Source organism: Cavia porcellus, unplaced genomic scaffold (assembly GCF_034190915.1).
Source record: "Cavia porcellus strain 051 isolate PalLab524CR breed Dunkin Hartley unplaced genomic scaffold, mCavPor4.1 scaffold_12, whole genome shotgun sequence".
Classification (NCBI taxonomy): domain Eukaryota; kingdom Metazoa; phylum Chordata; class Mammalia; order Rodentia; family Caviidae; genus Cavia; species Cavia porcellus.
This window is the reverse complement of record NW_026947495.1, coordinates 59185525-59205154: the sequence shown is the minus strand read 5'-3', so window position 1 is coordinate 59205154 and position 19630 is coordinate 59185525. Positions and strand designations below refer to the sequence as shown.

At 39.0% G+C, this 19630-nt stretch overlaps 1 protein-coding gene and 1 long non-coding RNA gene across 2 annotated transcripts in view; one reads left to right on the top strand and one right to left on the bottom strand.

Moving 5' to 3' along the window:
• The window catches only part of LOC134478304 (uncharacterized), a 62882-nt gene extending 55096 nt beyond the window's left edge, over positions 1 to 7786 (bottom strand). Inside the window, exons 1-2 of the long non-coding RNA XR_010050858.1 lie at positions 7628 to 7786; positions 6196 to 6285 (exon numbers count right to left, since the gene is read on the bottom strand). This is a non-coding gene — a long non-coding RNA (uncharacterized LOC134478304). The remainder of the gene's footprint in view (positions 1 to 6195; positions 6286 to 7627) is intronic.
• Mettl8 (methyltransferase 8, tRNA N3-cytidine) overlaps positions 1 to 19630 on the top strand; it is a 142561-nt gene that overhangs the window by 107076 nt on the left and 15855 nt on the right. The gene's annotated exons all lie outside the window — the stretch shown is intronic.

Sequence of the window (19630 nt, the reverse complement as noted above, 5' to 3'; positions counted from 1 at the left end):
AGGATTGATAACCATATTTCTAAGTTTTTGTTGGATAGTTGAACAGAACTGGTTGCAGTATCTCTGTTTAAATCCCCACTTTATATGCTCCACTTTAGTATCTTGAATAAGTATTCATAAGAGGACAATCTGTAATCATCAACTAGTGATTTCTTACTGTTTACTTTTTCTCTGAACGTATGTATTATTTCTACCCATTTTCTGTTTTGTTTAGTCTTTCTTTAAATAAAATTTTTAAAAAAAGACTTATGGGAAAACAGTGGATCAAAATATGGCATAAAAATTTATGCCTTTAAAAAAGAAAGAAAGAAAGAAGTGGGGATTTAGCTCAGTGGCATAAGCACCTGCCTGGCAAGGGCAAGGCCATGAGTTTGATCCCTGGTACAAAAAAATATGCCCTTGTAGATGCAACAGCTTATATCTTTTCAGTTTAGGCATTTATCCTGGAACTCAGCCATCAGGTCCTTATTTGTGTAGTAATAAACCAAATGATATCTCCCATCTCCCAACCTAATCATGACATCAGCAATGAGTTTACCATTTCCAGGTGATGTAACATTTGCTAACAGAGCCAATTGATCAGTGCAGGAATTGTACACAGGAACAAAGAAGAAATCACAAATGAAGTGTTGCAGTTTCAAAACAGAAAATTGTACAGAGTACAATCTTTGAATTCCAGAAAGATATAACATTAGTCTCATATATGGCAAAGAAAAGCAAACTGGCACTGCTGCTGTCAATATTTCACCATGATGGAAATATTGATAGGGAAACCTTGACAAAATGGAAACCTGAAATGCACACTTTCAACAACAAACCTGAACATGGAGAAGATGTTGTTGGAGAGTTACGCAGTGACTATAATGTCCCTTGAAACACAAAACATTGGCCAATAGTTGTGTTTTACTCTATCCTAAATTTGTATGAAGTAAATAGTTTGATAATTTACAAAGAAAATAGCAACCGCAAAATATCACAGAGAAATTTTCTTAGAGGACTGGAACTGGAATTCATAAGAGATCATTTACAGCAGAGGAAAAACAAAATGTTTATGCCCAGGGTACTGTGCAGAAAAATTGTGGAGCACACTGGTGAGCTGACAGGTGAACAGACAGGTAGAGCATCACAAAGACCTAATATTACAACAACAACAACAACAACAAAGGTGTCATCTGTGCCCCCACAAGAAAGTACAGGAACACAAAACCTGTGTACTATCAGTGTAAGCGATACTTGGGTATAGAACATGCAGTTGTGTGTGTATAGAACATGCGTGAAGACTACTTTGGATGTGACAGTTGAAGCAAAGTTCATTTCTGTGGTAGACTTTTGTTTGTGTTTATACCATGGTTCACATAGGTTTTTATTTTTGATGTTATCTTTTAGATTTTGTAAGCAAGTAAACAGCTGGTATGAAAATGTTGATGTCTATTCTAAGCACTTATTACATATTTGATATTGTATTTTTTTGACATCTTATTTCCCTACAAAGTACTTGTTGTACAATATAGTAGGAAGCTCCTGGCAAAACAGGAAGAGAAGGGAGGTGACAAGACTGCCACACAGTGCTGTCAGTGTGAGAGAGACATATGCAAGGAAAATGCGCTTGTCAAGCATGAAGACTTCCTTGGGTGTGACAGTTGAAGCAAAGCTTATTTCTGTGGTGGAGTTTTATTGGTATTTTCATTGTAGTTCACACAGGAATTTATTTCTGATGTTACCTTTTAGGTTTTGTAAACAAGTACACAGTTGATGTGAAAATGTCAACATCTATTCTAAACACACAATACATATTAGGAATTTAATAATTTATATTTTATGGTACTGTTAACTACACACTGTATAATATAATAAGAACCTCCTGACAAAACAGCAGAACCACTGAGATGTTAAATATGTCCACAAAAAGTCCAAAAAAACCCGAAAGATGTCAGCGTAAGTGATGTGTGTGTATGGAATGTGCTGTTGTCATATGTGCAGACTGCCTTAGTGTGATAATTGCAGTAAAGATTGTTTTTTTGGTAGAGTGATACTGGCATTTTCATTGTAGCTCATATAAGAATTCATTTATGATGTTCTTTTTTAGACTTTGTACACCAAAAACCAGTCAATGTTAAAATTGTGATTCTTTTTTTTTTCTTCTTCTTTTTTTGTGGTCTTTTTGAGACAAGGTTTCACTATGCTGTTCAGACTGGCCTCAAACTTGCATCAATCCTCTTGCCTCAGCCTCCCAAGTGTTTGGGTTACAGGCATGCAAAGATATTTTATAAACAATTGTTAAATATTAAAAACTCAATGTTTATTTTTGTGATTTTTTTCCCTGTTGAGTACTCATTTAATATAATAAAACTCATAAAATTAAAATTAATAATTCATCAATAGCTTATTGTAAAAAATAAACGTGGGTCTGGCAAATCTACACTTATGCACCTTGATGACAAAAGTAGTCTTAGGCTCCAAGTACTGTCTATATCTCCTGCCCTAACAGTATCTAAAATTGCTCTGTCCAGGATGTAGCCACCAGCTACATGTAGCTTCTAAGCACTTAAATGTGATTCATTAAATTGGATGTGTTGCAAGAGTAAGATACATATTAGATTTTGACAATCTCACATGAATAAACAAATGTACAGTATTAATACATTTTATAATGATTACACATCTTAAAAGTATTTTAGATGTAGAGTTAAATAAAATTTATTATTAAACTTAATTGTGTCTGTTTCCTCTTTTTTGCATGACTACAAGAATATTTATAATGTATAATGTATATGTGACTCCTGTTGTTCTTTGTTGGATACTGGAGTCTAGAACATAGTAGAAACTTATAAAGAATCAACAAATAGGATCTCACCGTACCGAAAAGCTTTTGCACAGCAAGAGAAACCACCAACAGAGTGAAGCAACAGCCTACAATGTGGGAAAAAACGTTTTCCAGCTGTTGCTCAGACAAAAGTTTACTATAGAGAACATATGAAGAAAAACAAAATCAGCCCTCCCAGATTTAAAGACCCAATCCAAAAATGGGCATCTGATATGAATATACACTTCTCAGATGAGGAAATACAAACAGCAAATAAATATGTGAAAAAAAAATGTTCAACATGACTGGCCATTCAATTAAAACACTGAGATCCCACCTCACTGGAGAAAGGATGGCTGTCATTGAGAAATCAACCAACAACAAATGCTGGAGGGGCTATAGGTGAAAAGGAACCTTCTCCACTGTTGGTGGGAGTGCAGACTGCTGCAACCACTGAGGAAATCAGTGTGGACGTTCCTCCAAAAAACTAGAATTGGAGGTCCCATTCAACCCATCTGTTACCCTGCTAGGTATCTTCCCAAAAGAATTAAAAACATCATACCTCAGTGATATTTGTGCACCTGTGTTTATAGCAGCACAATTTGTAATAGCCAGATCTTGGAAACACCCTAAATGCCCATCAACTGAGGGCTGGATAAAAGAGATGTGGTATTTTTATACAACCGTGGCATCTTTATACACCCATAAAGAATGATAAACTGAAGACTTTTATAGGTAAATGGATGCACCTTGAGAACATACTCAGTGAAATAAGATACACATGTGTAAACATATTTCATTAGTTTCATTAGTATGCCCAGCTGAAACAACATGCAATGTGTATGTATATGTATCTAAAAATAGTTACAATAATTATACTACTGATTTCTCTGAGTTTGCTAAAGAGAAAGATTTGTACTGGTATTGTTTGGACGATTGTGCTCTGGCTGAATGATTTGGAGATGACAATGTGCAAAGTATGTACCATTGTTACCCCCTGATTAACATGCTTTAAAATTTTGTTTTAGTTTTTTCTTCGTTTTATTCTTTGTCTTTCTTTTATCTATGAATAAAATAGATTTGAAAAAAAAAAAGAAAGAAAGAAACTTGTTCAGGCCAGTGTCTTAGCAGGGAAGAGAAAGCACACCCAGTTTGGATTATGAAGAGGTGTGAATGAAGGGATCGGTTACACAGATGTAGGCAAGCTTGAGGGAATCCACAAAGGTGGCAGAAGCACCAAGACTTGCAGAAGAGGGGCGCCGTTCCCACTCAAACTTAGAAGCGAGGGAAGGAAGAGATGTTATGAGTGCTAGTGAGCATGGAGTGTGCATTAGTGTCACCCACAGGGCCCTCGGTCTGCTGCTCCAGGCAGTGCCAAACCTTGGATCCCGAGCATCAAGAGAATCTGCCCTTGATCTCCTGCCTTGCTCCTGCTGGCTGTAGAGGACTGAATGGCAGAGGGAAAATTGATCTTGATTGATGTAGTCCTTGGGGGTCACCTCCTACCTTCCACAGCATTAACCAGAAAGGGCACAGAGTAGATGACCAAAGGACAGATAGTGAAGAGTAAGGGAACATTTATTAATTGAATGAGTGAAATGAAACCGGCCAATTGGAAGAGAATGAAGAACAGTGGTAAGTTCATTTTTTTTTCTCACCTGGCATCTTTCTACAGCACTGCTTTTCAAACTTCTGTGACACCAGTGTTTAGTGACATTATGTTAGCAGTTTAACAGACATTCCTTCCCAGTTTTTAATGTCTATATTTCTAACTATTTAAAACACCACTACCAATGGCCATAGTGGGACATTTCTCTAATACCAGCACTTGGGAGGCTGAGGCAGGAGGATTGCCATACGCCATCCTGGGCTACAAAGTGAGTTCAAGGTCAATCTAGACTGAATAGTAAGACTCTACTAAAAAAAATGAATAAATAAAACACTATTAAACAACACAACATGGGCAACCACATGTGTTATGTAGCAAGATATTTGAAAAAAATCACACATCAATTAGTGTTGCCAGATTAATTTGTCTTAGTGCAAGCCTAAAAATAGTTTTTTCTGATCTTCTATATTTTTGAGTATCTTAAATATGTCATTAATTAAGATTTAGATCTGATTAATCTTTTAAAAAAAATAGATCCACAAGGGTCCACATAAGTAAATGCATGCATATTAGTATCCACTGTGACATGTGTGCCAGCTCAGTTTGATGCCCAGTAAGTTTAAAGCATCTGTGTTCGGCCCCTGTGCTCCTATCTCATGCTGTATCAGTTTATGGCATGTCTGCATAAAGATGTTGTATTCATGTTAAGAATTCTGCCATGGCCAGTATTGTTAGGAATTTGATTTGAAATGCACTCCTGGCCATGAAGATTTTTTTCTTCAGTTCTTGACAAATTGAGATTAAACTGTTCCTCAGCTCAGGATATGGTGGTACGTGCTTGCAATCCAAGCTACTCAGGAGGCTGAGTCAGGAGAATCACAAGTTAGAGGCCAGCCCGAACAATTTAGCAAGACTTCTCTCAAAATTAAATAAAATATATGGCTGGGGGTGTAACTCAGTGATAGAGTGCTTGTCTAGAAGGCACCAAGTGCTGAGTTCAATCCCTAGTATTGAAGAAAAAAGCATTTTGGTCCTTTTCATTCTGGCCTTTTCTCTCAGCTCTAGAGTTTCCTCCTTGAGAATGGCTCCCTGACCAGCTAATATATTAAGCTTTCTCTCACTGTGCAACCTTTTTTAATTTTATTGCCTTCATAGTGTTCATCTCAGTTTGCAAGTTTTTGCTTGTGTATTATTTTTCATCTCTTTGCAAAGCAAACATGAATTTGAATTTCAGCAGCATAGGAGCTGGATCCATACTTCATCTGCCAGGGAAGTACTTTAAGAGCTTTATCTAATGAGTTCAGCTCTTCACCATAACCCATGAGAGGCTCTGGTCCCCCTTTGAGAGATGTGGATAGTGAGATGTAGGGAGGTTAAGTGACATGACCCACAACACATAGCTATTACAGGGGAGAGCCAGGGTTGAAACCCAGGAATGGGTAGGGGAGTATAACAGCATATTCATCAGAAACGCCATGGTGCTGTTTTGTGTGAGTTTTGCTCTTATGATGACCTTATGAGACAGATGCTCCTGTTAGCTCCATTTTACAAGTGAGGAAACTGGGACCCAGAGAAATGAAACATCTTTCCAAAGATCATCCAGCCAAAAAATGGCAACATGGTAATTTGAACCTAACCTAACCAGGATGCTGTATCACCTGTCTGGGATCCTGCTTGTGCTATGTGTCAAACCTTCCCAATTCGAAGACCACATGTGGACAGGCATATGTTCTTCATTCATAGTGGAAAGAATAGGCAGAGCCACCAGGAAACCTCTACTTACCTTCTCTGTGCCTCTCATGTTCTCCCATCAGTGTTTATCTCGGGCTTCTCAAATTGAGACATTTAATGCTGTCATTTTCCTATGGAAAATCTGGGAGACACAATAAGTTAAATGACACTTCTAACTAACCAGGGAGTCAGAGAAACCAGAAAATGCTTTGACATGAGTGAAAATGATAGAAGTATGATGTTCCAAGACTTACGAAATGGAGTTGAAGCCTCAAGTGTACAGAACACATGTACTGAACTTATTTCTATTCTCACCTGCACTTGACTGAATTTTTAAAAAGTCTATTCAGGCAACACTGAAGGCCAGCTCGGGGCCAGACAGCATGCTGAGATTTAGAAACAGTGATATCTAGATGATAACTCTAGCCCTCTACTGATGACCAAGGCAGTTGGAGCACGTAAAGTCATGATTATACCAACTGGCTGAGGACTTGATCAGGATTCTAGTGGACAAAACCAGAAGAATGTTATCCTTTTGGCCTGTTACTATCTCATTTTGTCTGTACCTTACCCCCGTTCAGCTTTTCTTTTCCCTGGAAGATGTACTTTTCTAGTTACCTTATGCCCCTTTTTAAAAAAAAAAATTAATTTATACAGCCAATTCCAGATGATCCCTTTTGTAGATTTTATACAATTAATGTTTGAACCCTGACTACTGGAATCTGGAATTAATTTTTCCCATCAGCTCCCTGCTTCCCAGATGAAGAACATGAGAACAGGGATTGGTTGTAACATTAGCCTAAGGAAAGTTGAAATAGATGGTCATTAGCTCCCCACCACTCCCTATGCCTGTATTCTTCACAGAATTTAAAATTTTTTCCCAAGCCACATAGGAATGTTTTTTTCCCTCAAGTCTCTGCTCTACTGGCACAGATGCAACAAATGGATATCTCCTGATTTGTTTTCTGCTGCTGCTAGGGTTATAGAATGTTATTTAAAAATTCTTTGAATTTTTGTATCCAAATTTATGTCCCAAATCTTAGTATAAGACCTGGCATATAATAGATATCAAAAAACTACATGTGAAAATACAAAATGGAAAGAGAAGTGGAAAAAAGCAGTGTATTATTCTTGCACAAACAATTTTGTTATATTTACATTTAGAGGTTTTTGTATCAGTTTCATCCGTGCATCATATGGTCCTCAAAAATAAGGCGAGTAATGTTTGTTCTTCTTTGTATGGCTTTACTCCTGGCCTAAAATAACACCTACTGCAGAGCAAAACCTTAATCCATATTTGTCAAATAAAGAATGAATAACTACTGGGCCTCAGTAAACCTCTGGTTGGTGTGGAAGAGGATTTATATTAATAATGTTACCCTAAACAGATTTAATATTACCTTAAACATTTTCTAAAACAAGACATAAATAACTTAGGTAAATTAACTCTAAATATTATAGAGTTTTGAAACCATATTAGTTACCTCAAGTGCAGGGAATCCATCTCTTAAATGAGTGTTGTTTTATTCCTCGGGAGAGAAATGGAGCCGAGCTATGGTAGTGCGGTGGCGTGAACGTGTGTTGTGGGATTTTTGTTGATGTAGCCATTCCCTTCCAAACACACGAAAACTACTTTTATACTTCCATTCTACTGCCATTGCTTCTGAGCTTTCTTCTCATTTCACATTTAAATTCTATAAACCGTCCAGTGAATGTGGCCATGCATAATAAGTGAACCCAGATCTGATTCTAAATGGAAGCCAGAGCCAGTGTCCAGACACTGGGAAAGCATAATTATCCCAAGAGCAAAGTTTTGTTTTCTGGGAGGGCTTTTATCAGTGTCTGTGGAGCCCCAGGTGTACATTTCAACATTAGACAAGGAAAAAGATTTATGAGACACATTTCTCCTTTTTCCCGGGGAAAAAATCTTCTCTTTTTGCAAAGACTTAGTGTGTGAGTACATCCCAATCCTTAAGGGAAAGAAAGAAAATTATATAAAAAAATCTATGCATGCTAAAATAATATGCACTCAAAATGAGGAATGATTGATTCTTTCCATATGTTCTTATCCTATTTCAATTTAAATTAATTTTGCAGGAATCATTAACCATCTCTGCGAAATTTGCTGGATTTCCTCCTAATGCTAGCTTTGGCACACCTGCAGCCAGTACATGTCTATGATAATCTGTAGGAACCAAAATTAATTTCAATGAGAAAGCAAAATGGTTCTCAAGAGTCCTTCTTCATATGTCTGGTTAGCATTCACCAGGGGCAGTAAACACAGCCTGACAAAGAGTGACAGAAATGTTTCAAGGGATCTCTTCCAAGTTTTCTCACTATCTTTTTTTTTTTTTTTAATTTGCAGGTGCAAAAATTCCATTTGTAATTCTTTAATTCCAAGGGCAATGGCCGCCTTGGGGTCTTAGAATTCAGGACAAGTGGCCAGCTGGGATACAATATTCTGCTTGCAAGTCATGGCAGGTGCAGAAGGAGGGCAAGCGGTTACAAGTTTGGCCTGTTCTCTTTTTCTTTCTTTTTGTGCTTCCTTTTCCTCGTCTAGTTGGGCGTACAATTACATGAGCTGAATTAGTTATCTCCCAAAGCTGTGCTGTTGTACATCCAGGAAAAGGACTTGATTACTCAATCCATGTTTCCAGGAGCCTTATTTGGGTTCTTTTGTGCAGCAGAAGAGAAAGTGCTGAGTGTACCCTCTATTTGTTTTATGATTTGCCTGCTGGGCACATTACTTGCTATCACTCTGCTTTCAGTAGATGGTCTTTCCACCAAGGTTGGAGAATGTCTATATTTAGAAAACGATCCAGGATGTAGAAGATGGAAAAATTAGGAGAAAGCAAAAGTGCACCAAGGAGGAGAGAGAAGGGCGAGAAACTACCATGGATTGTTTTTAAGGACAGGAGCCGCACCTGGTATTCAGGCTTGATTTCTTTCTAACCTTGCCTAGTGTTCCACTGTGCAATGTGGAGTTACTAAGTGGGGAGATGAGAGGAACAACAGTCAAGGAAAACAGCTCCAGTGCATGGTGACGTGGAGAGTTTTCCCAGGGCACACCCCAAGCACAGGGAGAGACTCCAAGGAGCACAGACAGAGGTTTCGGCTGCAAAGGGTGTATCTGTGACTAAGAGACTGAGGCCATTCTTAGCCTCTTTTGTTGTGGCTTTGTCAGCCAGTGAGCTGCAGATAAGGTCCATGACTTCTTTCCAGATCAGGAGTGCTTTGATAGCTTTTCCGCAAGCCATTACCAGAAACTTGTGAGTGGGAAGCTCAAGGTGGATGTGACTAGAACTGGCTCTGCTTCATCTTCACTCAAACTTGACACTTTGAAAAGATTAATACACAAAATACTCAGATATAATAAAAGAAAAAAGGATGAGGGGACCCAGGCATGGTAGCACAGGTCTATAATGTGGGACTCTGTTGAGGCAGGGAGCTCTCAAATTTGAGCCAACCCTGGACAACTTAGTAACTTAGCAAAACCCTGTCTCAAAATTTAAAACTGGGAGAGGCATGTAACTCAGTGCAAACACCCTGTGTTCAATTCCCAGTACTGGAAAAAAAAATGAGAAAAGAAAAAGGAAGCGTACAGAGCTCAAAAGCAATGAAAGAATATTCGAGATGGTCTAGAATCTTGGCCTGTGTAGCATACCAATTTAATTGTGCATTATTTCAGACAGTAAGGATATTTGTGGCCTTGGGATATATATATATATATGCTTGTTTTACAGTATACCAAGCATAGGCACATACCCAGTTCAAACCTTAAGAAATTGATACCTGAGTTACCATAGCTACTAGCTTATAGTAACAATGGGCTAGGAAGAACCATTCTCTTTGATATTAGAAATAAAATGAAAAAAGGGAAGGAAAAGGTCTACTTGACTAAAAATATATAAGATGTCTGAGTAGCCCTAAGATGTTTAATAGAACACACATTTCTTCCTTACAAAGCATCCAGGCTAGATGTGGTATGCAAACTTCTTTTCTCAATACAAAAAAATGCCAAGAGAGGAGAATAGTGAGTTCCGGCCAGGCCTGGGAAATAATAAGTCCCCTCCTCAAAAGAAAAAGTTCAACACTGGTGTCTTAGTTACTTGTCATATGAGACAAAATAGTTGACACCAAAAGCTAAAAGAGGAAAAGTTTATTTTGGCTCACAGTTTGTGGAGGTTTCAGCTCATGGTTGTCTCACTCCAAGGCAGGATGGCGTGGTAGAGGAGCATCACTGGGGGAATCAGTCCATGGCTGCCAGAAGGCAAAGGCAACAGAGCAGCAAACAGCAAAGTAGCAAAAGATGCAGCATCTCTCTTTCTGTCCCTTGTATTTTGCCCAGGCTGCACGCCCTTAGCGCAGGTAGCACCCACATCCAGGGAGGGTCTTCTCATTATCCACACCCAGAACTATGCCAAACCAATCAGTGGACTAGGTTAGTAATCACACACCCTTGATCCCAGCATCACACACCCTAGACTCAGCCACCTCTGAAAAATCCCACCTATGAACACGTGAAGCTTTCTGGGAACATCTAGATAGGAGCCATAACAACTAGAGACTGTTTGAAGTAATATTACTAAAAAAAATACACTTGTGTGATAATTAGCTCTTGTCAGTTTGCAACTACCTAGTCTCAGAACTAGACCAATCTCAACATCACATTCCTGTGTTGTAAATAAGAAAGTAACCCTGAAGTGTCCACCCCTGTGCTGGGGGTCATCACTTCCTCCAGCATCAAGTTGGCTGCTACTGGTTTCTGGGTGGGAAGGCTTGGACAGAATTTTTCCTTAATTGTTTTTCTCCTGTCCCCAGTTTTCTTGGGGGAAAGGAGGTAAGCCACAGTTTGTCTGTGCCTCATGGTCAAAAGAAAATATTCTCAGATCTCTGGAATCTTGAGTCCTAGTGTTGGCCCAGCCACTCTTGTTACTTATAGACAAATTAACCACATCCCACTGACTTCAGTTCCTCATAGGAGCAGAAACATATACTACTTTCTTTGATCCTTATAAAGTCTGTTTTAAACTGGACACAGTGGCACATACCTGTTATCCCACACTTAGGAGGTGGAGACAAGAGGATCACTGCAAATTCAAGGCCAGACTGGATTACAGTGTGAGTTAAGGACCAGCTTGGAGTACACAGCAAGACCCTGTTTCAAAAAAACCATCAATAAATCAATGAAAGACTTTTAGAGTAGCAGGCGGTGTCATGGAAAGAGCAAAGGCTTTGGAGTCAGCCAGTTCTGGTTCATTTTGTTTTGTTTCGTTTTTTGTTTTTTTGGTTGTGCTGGGAATTGAACTCAGGGTTTTGTGCATGCTAGGCAAGCACTCTGCCACTCATCCCCAGTCCTTCTGCTTAGTTCTTAATAAATACTTATTTGGCACCTGCCAAACGCAACACATTGCTGTTACTGCCAGAAATACTCTCCTTGTGCTGCTCATGGTTTAATGAGCAGTTAGTCTGTGAACTTGAGCAAATCATTTAACTCTCTAAGCTTGTTTGTTTGTTTTTCCCCCATCGGCCATTATAACAGAGTTTCAGGATTTGCTAGCAAGATTACACAAAATGGCATTTAAATCATCTATTATGTGGTAGGAGCTCAATTATTGCTATGTAACGTGTTACAAGACACCTTTGCAATCGTGTGCCTCTAGATAAGAGAATTCTTTCATCCCTTCTCCATACTTTCATCCCTTCTCCACCACGGCTATCACAAAATTATACTAATTTCTTTCTTTCTTTCTTTCTTTCTTTCTTTCTTTCTTTCTTTCTTTCTTTCTAAACAAGGTTTCACAGTGCAGTTCAGGCTGGCCTTAAACTCACTTTGTAGCCTAGGCTGACCTCAAACTCATAGTGATTCTCCTGCCTCAGCCTCCCAAGGGCTGGAATCATGGGTATGGGCCACCACACCTGGCTACATCTCTTTTTCTGTACCTTCTTAAAACAACTTCACTTATCAAAGAAATACAATCTGCATTTCTTCTATGCATACATTGACTATATCCTTGGCTAGATCTGGACATATGGAAATAAATGAGACTTTCTAGGTTTTACTTAGGAACATACAGTAGAAGCTTGAATTTCATGAATGTTCTCACTTTTACAGAGCTTATTCCAGCTAGAGTTGAATATTGGATGGGAGGAGAGAGAAGGAAGGAGCAAGAGAGGGAAAGAGAGAGGGAAGGAGAGAAAAACAGAGAGAGAGAGAGAAAGAGAGAGAAAGGAAAAAAGAAAATAGCTTTCTGCTCGGAAAGTGGGCCAAGCTAAAGCTTTACCAGAGACCTATAGCTTTGTCCCCAGGACCCTTGGCAACCTTACTCTCTCAAGACAAAACAGATGGTGGAACACATGTTTCCTGTAACTGACCCGGAGGTAAAATTTTAACCTATCAGTCTCATTTCCAGCTAGAGAAAATCAATCCAGTTATTTACTGAACCCAGCCATGTGACTAGAGTGTTACAGCTATTTTAGAGGATATAAATTAAGAAGATACTTTAGGAGACATAAGTCAATATGAGATATGATTCCTACCTTCAAGGCAGGATGTGAACTGTGTTAATTTATTTATTCAAGGAAAATCTATGTAATAACCATTGGCTTTGAGGAATGATACTGAGTCCTGGGTCTACTGAATGAAAGAACTAAGAGAGTAAGGAAATATTTATTAGCACCTATTATGTACCAGACACTGTTTACCACTTTATTTATCTCACATTTATTTTTCCATTAGCTTAAAAAGGTAACCAGGCATGGTGGTTCTCTCTTGTAATCCCAGCACCCTGGGAGGCTGAGGGAGGAAAATCACTAGTTCAAGCCTATCCTGGGCAACTTAGTGGCTTAGCAAGACCCTGTGTCAAAATTAAAAAGGGTGGGGGCTTGGGATATAGCGAAAGGTGAAGGCTCTGAGTTCAGTCCTCAGGAAAATAAATCAATAAATTTCAAAATAAAAACTGTGCTGTTTGACCTCAAGGGGCTTAGAATGTGGCAGGACAGAGGACAGCAACACACATTGTTAGAGGCAAAGTGTCGCAGAGGAAGTAGCCCAGAGCTGGCACGTCCCACAGAGGAGGGAATGGCTAACTGTGCCTTGCGAGCAGGGGCAGGTATCACAGATGGGGTAGCTTTCTAGTCGTGAAGCAGGAGGAGCACATGTAAAAGAGATTCGTGCCAGACAAGGCAGACAGGGTGTGACTGAAGACAGAGACCGGGGAATGCTGCAGGAGTCTGCGACACCCCAGGGCTCTCAGAGCACCAGCTTTCCCACCCCTGCACCCAGGGCAGCTGCCTCTGCTGAACAGTTTTCTTCCCTAAAAGAAGGACACCAGCGTTCAAATTTCCAGCCCAATTTATAATACACTAGGAGTCTTATGTATAGTTCACTCTATTTTACGGAGGGAAAAAAGAAGCATTTTCTTTTTGTTCTATGGTCTGTCTGGGGCAGCAGCTGGTCTTTGCCCTGAAGCCACACTGGATCTTGACTTGTTTTTATACTGATGAGATTTAGGAGTAAGAAGTGAGAAACAAACAGATCCGTTCTGCATCCCTCTATTGGGTTTTGATTGGTAGAGTGGCTTTCTTAAATCTCTCTTCTTTCATTTAGAAGGAGTTATAAGGTGTAATTTGAATGCAAACTTATCTTATATTTGGTGAAGCCAGACAGACATACATTCAAATTTCACACCTGCCCCTTCCCTGGCTGGGTGAGCTTTTCCACTGAACAATCCCAAATTTAGATCATGGGATTGGACCCAGCCCTGAGAGATGAGATAGGACTTTAAGTTGGGAGCCCACTAAGGAAACATTCAGAAAGGGATCTTTAGTTTTTCGTTACTCGAATGAACAGGGATAGCCCAGTTATCACACCCACAGCGTTAGGGCCATGGAGAAACAGAACTGCCACCCCAGGCTGGCTTTTTCCTATGTTTTTCACTGCCTAATTTAGCAAGCAGAGCACCGGATCCTGGGGAAATTATTGGGGGGGGGGGCTGCAAGAAATACTTTATCAGGCTCCTCTACATTTGAAGGTCTGTAAGCATAGTCAGAGAATAGCTTAACTTATAAATAAGCTGAAGCTTTCAGCCCACAATAATAACAATCATTATTAATTTGGGGAGTGTTTACTATACACAAGGTTCTGTTTCAAGCACTTTATTATGAAATGACTCATTTAATCTTGCTGCCGCCCTGTGAGGTAGGAACTGCATTATCTCAAGTTTACGATAAGGAAACTGAGGCACAGAGCAGGACAGTGACTTGCTGACCAGCCTGTCCAGAGTGGGTGCCAGCTCAGAGCCTGTGCCATGAGCTAATCTCTAATTCCATAAACCAAGTTCTTCCAGAATAGTTATAATAACATTTTTGTGTTCTAATTTTAAAACTAAGTCATATAGGAATTTTTTAAAATAGGGAAAAGAGTAAAGAAGTCAAAATTATTTGTATTTTTATCACCCTGTGATAATGTTTATTAATATTAGGTCTATTTCCTTTTGAAATTAAATTGCACATATAACTCTCTTTTCAAATAGCCTAACACTGTATATGACTTTTAAAATTTAATGTTACAATTTGAGCATTTCCCATGTTATTAAATAGTCGTATAAGCCATAGATTTTAATGGGTGCAAATATTCCAATTATCTGGAGGTATCGTAACTTACTTTAAAAACAGATAAAGTTGTACCATTAGATTATTTCCAGTGTTCCTGAAACTTTTGTGTTGGTTTCTTGAGGATTCTTTAGCCTGAACTTTCAGTAACTGGCTGGGCTGTCTGAAGAGCATCTGGTGTACTAAAGAAACCATACTCAGGGACACCCCAGAGTCCCCCAAGGAAGGTGACAACTGTGAGAAATATCTGAGTGTTTGTTTTCCTAAGGAGAGTCCAGAATCTCATTCAGTTAAACCATAACTTGCATATTTCCCTGAGTTTTATAAATAAAACATGGATCTTATAAAGAAAACATAGCATAAAAGTGAACAAAAGAGAAAATAAATAAATTAACCCAAAATCCCACCACTCGGCGTGGTATTTTATCTTTCCACATTCCACACTATCTTGTTACTTGTTACTTTACAACACAAAATATTATGTACATTTTCCTGTTACATTCCAAATGGTAACTCATTTCTGTTTAGCCCCTCTCCTGCCCTCGGGCCTAATCCTGACAGTCTCTTTTAACTTATTTATATTTGCATGGATATAAAGCATTTTTTCTTCGTTTTTATCTTGTGCACCTATCACACTACAGTTGCTGTCCTTTCAGACAGGTAGGAGTGGACTTCTTGGCACCAAGTAATCTGCCTCCTATTTGGGGAGCAAGGGCCATGTTCTTGTCAAAACAAAAAGTCTGTGAAAAAGTGACCTAATGTGATTCTACAATAAGTGGGAATGAGGAACTATCTGGGTGATCTCACCTGTATCTTATTCTTAACACAGCCTATCAATCCAGTTTCTTCTAATGTCTTCTTACCATGAGTTGGAAAAGAAAGTGCTAACTGAGATAAGTATGCCCATGTGTGATGCCTCCAATTAAAAGACTTCGAAGGAGATGTTTCTACCTCACACTCTTCCTGACTTTTCCAAAAAAGGAGAGCCAGAAACTAAGGCTAAGTTCATTTTAAATTTGTATGTCTGAAGCCCAGGAAAACTAGAGCCTTGAGCCTCCCATCTTCTCAGACGGTAAAAAATAGGTCTTATAACCAAAGAAATGTAAATCCATCCTAAAGTCACAAATGATGACAAGCTGAGCTGAAGTCAGGCATGGTGGCATACATACGTGGTCCCAGCAGGTGGGAGGTTGTGGCAGGAAGATCACTGCAGGTTTGAGCCCAGCCCAGGATACACAGTGATTTGAAGACCAGCCTGAAGTACATAGTAAGACCCTTCCTCAAAAACAACAAACAAAAAAGACACAAAAATATATTGCTTTGTAATCAAACTATTTCTCTTTTGTTGTTGTTGTTTTTGAGACAGGGTCTTGCTATGTAGTCCAGGCTGGCCTTCAACTCACTGTGTCATAGTCCAGCCTGCCCTCAAACTTGCTGTGATCCTCCTCCCTTAGCCTCCTAAATGAAGGGGTTACAGGCATGTGCTGCCATGCCCTGCAGGAATTTTTAAAAAATAATAAAAATTGCTTTGTTTTACATTATTATTATTACTCACATAGCTACCACTTCTGGTGCCCTTTTTTGTGTAACTCTAGTTTTTCACCTAATTTAAGTTTTCTTCTGCTGAAGGGCTCCTTGAGCACGTCATGTCTGCTGGAGAATTTCTTTCAGAATTTGTAGAAGTCCATGGCCATTTTGAGGATAGTTTCACTGGGTATAAAATCCTAGATTGTGGGTGGGTTTTTTTTGTTTGTGTTTGTTTTTGTTGTTTCCTATCAGTACTTTAAAATATTGCTTTGCAGATTCTGGTCCACATGTTTCTGACCAAAAGTCTACTGATCCATTATCACTCTCATCTTTGCTTATTCCATACATAATATATTTCCCCCATCTGCTTTTAAGATTTTTTTTCTCTTTATCCCTAGTTTTGAACTATTTATGATGTGTCACAATTTAGTTTTCTTATTTCTTATGTTTGAGTTTGTGGAGTTTTGTCAGATCTATGGGTTTAGAAAGTTCATCAATTTTGAATACTTTTCAACTGTTATTTCTTCAAAACTAATTTTATTTACTTTTCCTCTTTTGTCCCTATTTGGACTGAATTGTGTCTCCCCAAAATGCATATGTAGCAGCAAATCTCCCAGTGTGACTATTTGAAGATAAGGCTTTTAAAGAGGTGATTGAAGTTAACCTTCTGGTCCTGCTGGTGCATGCCTGAAATCCCAGCATTCAGAAGACCAAGGAAGGGGGATCACCACAAGTTCAAGGCCAGCCTAGACAACATAGTGAGTCTAGGGACGAGTATGAACTAATTGCAAAACACTGTCCCAACAATTGCCATTAAAGTTAAAGCTAAGTGAAGTCAAAAATGTGAAGCCCTAACCCAATAGGCCTAGAGTCTACAGAAGAGAAGACTAGGCAGCAGATGCACAGCAAGAAAGTAGATGTCTGTAGGCCAAGGAGAGAAGCCTCCAGAGAACAAACCTGCCAGCACTCTGACTTTATACTTCCAGCCTCCAGGGCTGTGAGAAAATACATTTCTGTTTATGCTGTTGAGTTCATGGTATTTTCTTTTGGTAGTTCTAGCAAATCAAAGTACTCTTGGACTCCAGGTGTACATAGTTAGGGGCTTGCAGTAATTCTACTGCTTGCTGAAGCTCTGTTCATTTTTTTCCAGTCCATTTGCCCTCTGTTTGGATACTTTCTGTTGCTGTGTCTTCAGAACCACTAATCTTCTCTGCCTTGTTTAATTTGTCACTCTTCCCACCCAGCATATTTTCATCTCAGACATTGTGTTTTCTTTTCTGAAAGTTTGATTTGGGCATCTAAAAGGTTTTTTATTACCATATTTTCTTTTTTGAGGACAATATTACATTTACAGAAAAATCAACAAAGTAGATTTTATGGGTGGATTTGTGTCTCCTCAACATTCAAACATAGAAGAGCTAGCACCCAGAGGGGCTGTATCTGGAGACAGAGACTTCAGGGAAGAGACTAAGTCTACAGGAGGTCACTGGGCGGGGGGGTGCTCATCAGACAGCACTTGCATCCTTGTGAGAAGGGAAACAGACTCAGAGCCCACCGTGTCTCCTTCCCACACCCAGGGAAAGCCAGTGATAAGTGGGATCGGTGAGGAGGTGGCCATCAACACTCCAGCAAAAAGTCTTCAGTAGAAACGAATGCCAGCTTCACTTTGACTATGAACTTCTAGCCTCCAGAACTTTAAGCAAATAAACTTCTGATGTTTAAGTCACTCAAACTGTAGTATTTTGTGACAACAGCTGAGCTAAATTCTAGTGGTCAAATATCTCTTCAAGTCTCTGTTCCCTGCTCTTGCAAGTACATACCAGAGTGCAGTTCCAGGGAGTTTTATGTTTAACTGATACACTATTTTCCACAGGGTATAATAACTCTTTAATCATTATTTCTCTGCTAGAATGTATGTTCCAGAAGGGCAGATTAAATCTGTTTTATATAGCTAGCACATAAAACATAATACATGTTCAATAAATATATTAAATTCATAAATGCATGAACTTACATTTGAGAATTAATTAGTAGTAGAAATAGAAACAAGGCAGTAAGTCAATTTTTTAAAAAAATCATAAGAGTAGAATTGTAGTCATATCTTTGCAATAAACTCATTCTGTGACTTTGACAGAATACTAAAGTTCTTGGGGCCAGTGTCTTCATCTGAATGTCATTTGCATTGTACTGAGTTATTGCATGGTTGTTTCAACACTAATATATCCTAGTTCTATGACTCCAAGTGCTGGGGTACCTGATAATCACGAAATATGCATATTGGAAACAGTGTTGTTTATCATATTGTCTGCTATTAGGGCTGAAGCCAAACAGGTCCCCAGTGGGCTAAATTGGGTATGAAAATGGCCAAAGTCAGAAAGCATATCAATGATTGGATCAATAAGAATAATATCTGTTGGGCCAGGAATACAGCTTAGTGATAGACCACCTACCTGCCTAACGTGTGAGTTCCTGGTTCAGTTCCCAGTCATGGAAAAAAAAAAGAATTGCATCCATTGTCAAAATTAAGGATCAAGGGCCAGGCATGGTGGTGTACACTTATAATCCCAATACTTAAGAGGCTGAGGCAGGATGATTGTCATGAGTTCAAGGCCAGCCTGGACTACATAGTGAGATCCTGTCTCCAAAAACAAAAATAAATTAATAGCAGAACCTTGGGCTTTAGGTAGTAACCAAGTATCCCAGAAAGAGGTCTAGATATGGGCTCCAAAAGTAGCCTACAGAACAAATAGTCATTATACTAATCAGCTTCATTATGCTAATCATAGGCAGTGCTGGGCTCCAAACTTCCATTCCAGGATTCTCTGTGCCTCACTCTTTCTAGCAATAAAATGATAGTATTAGTGGATATTTTCATCAGTCAGGCTAGAGATAAATGTAATCCTAGCATTTGGGAAGCTGAGGTAGGAGGATCACTGTGAGTTCAAGGCCAGTTTGGACTACATAGGGAGTTTAAGGCCAGGCTGAACTACATAGTGAGATCTCATTTTTTAAAAAAAGTTAACTTTACTGGACATGGTGGCACACACTTGTAATCCCAGCATTCTGGAAAGACTGAGGCAAGAGGAACATCATGAGTCTGAGGCCAACCAGGATTACATAGTAAATTTAAAACTAGCCTAAAGTGCATAAGGAGGCCTTATCTCAGAAAAAAAAATGATAACAATAATGTTAATTTTTTTTAAAAAAAGTAAAATGATTTGTTTTTCATAGCCTCAATATTTTTTATCTGGTTTAGAATCACAGAAACTGCTCTTGGTAATAAAATACAAGTAACATTCATTGATGGATGCTTAACACAGGAGACTTGGAATGACCTAAATTGTCAC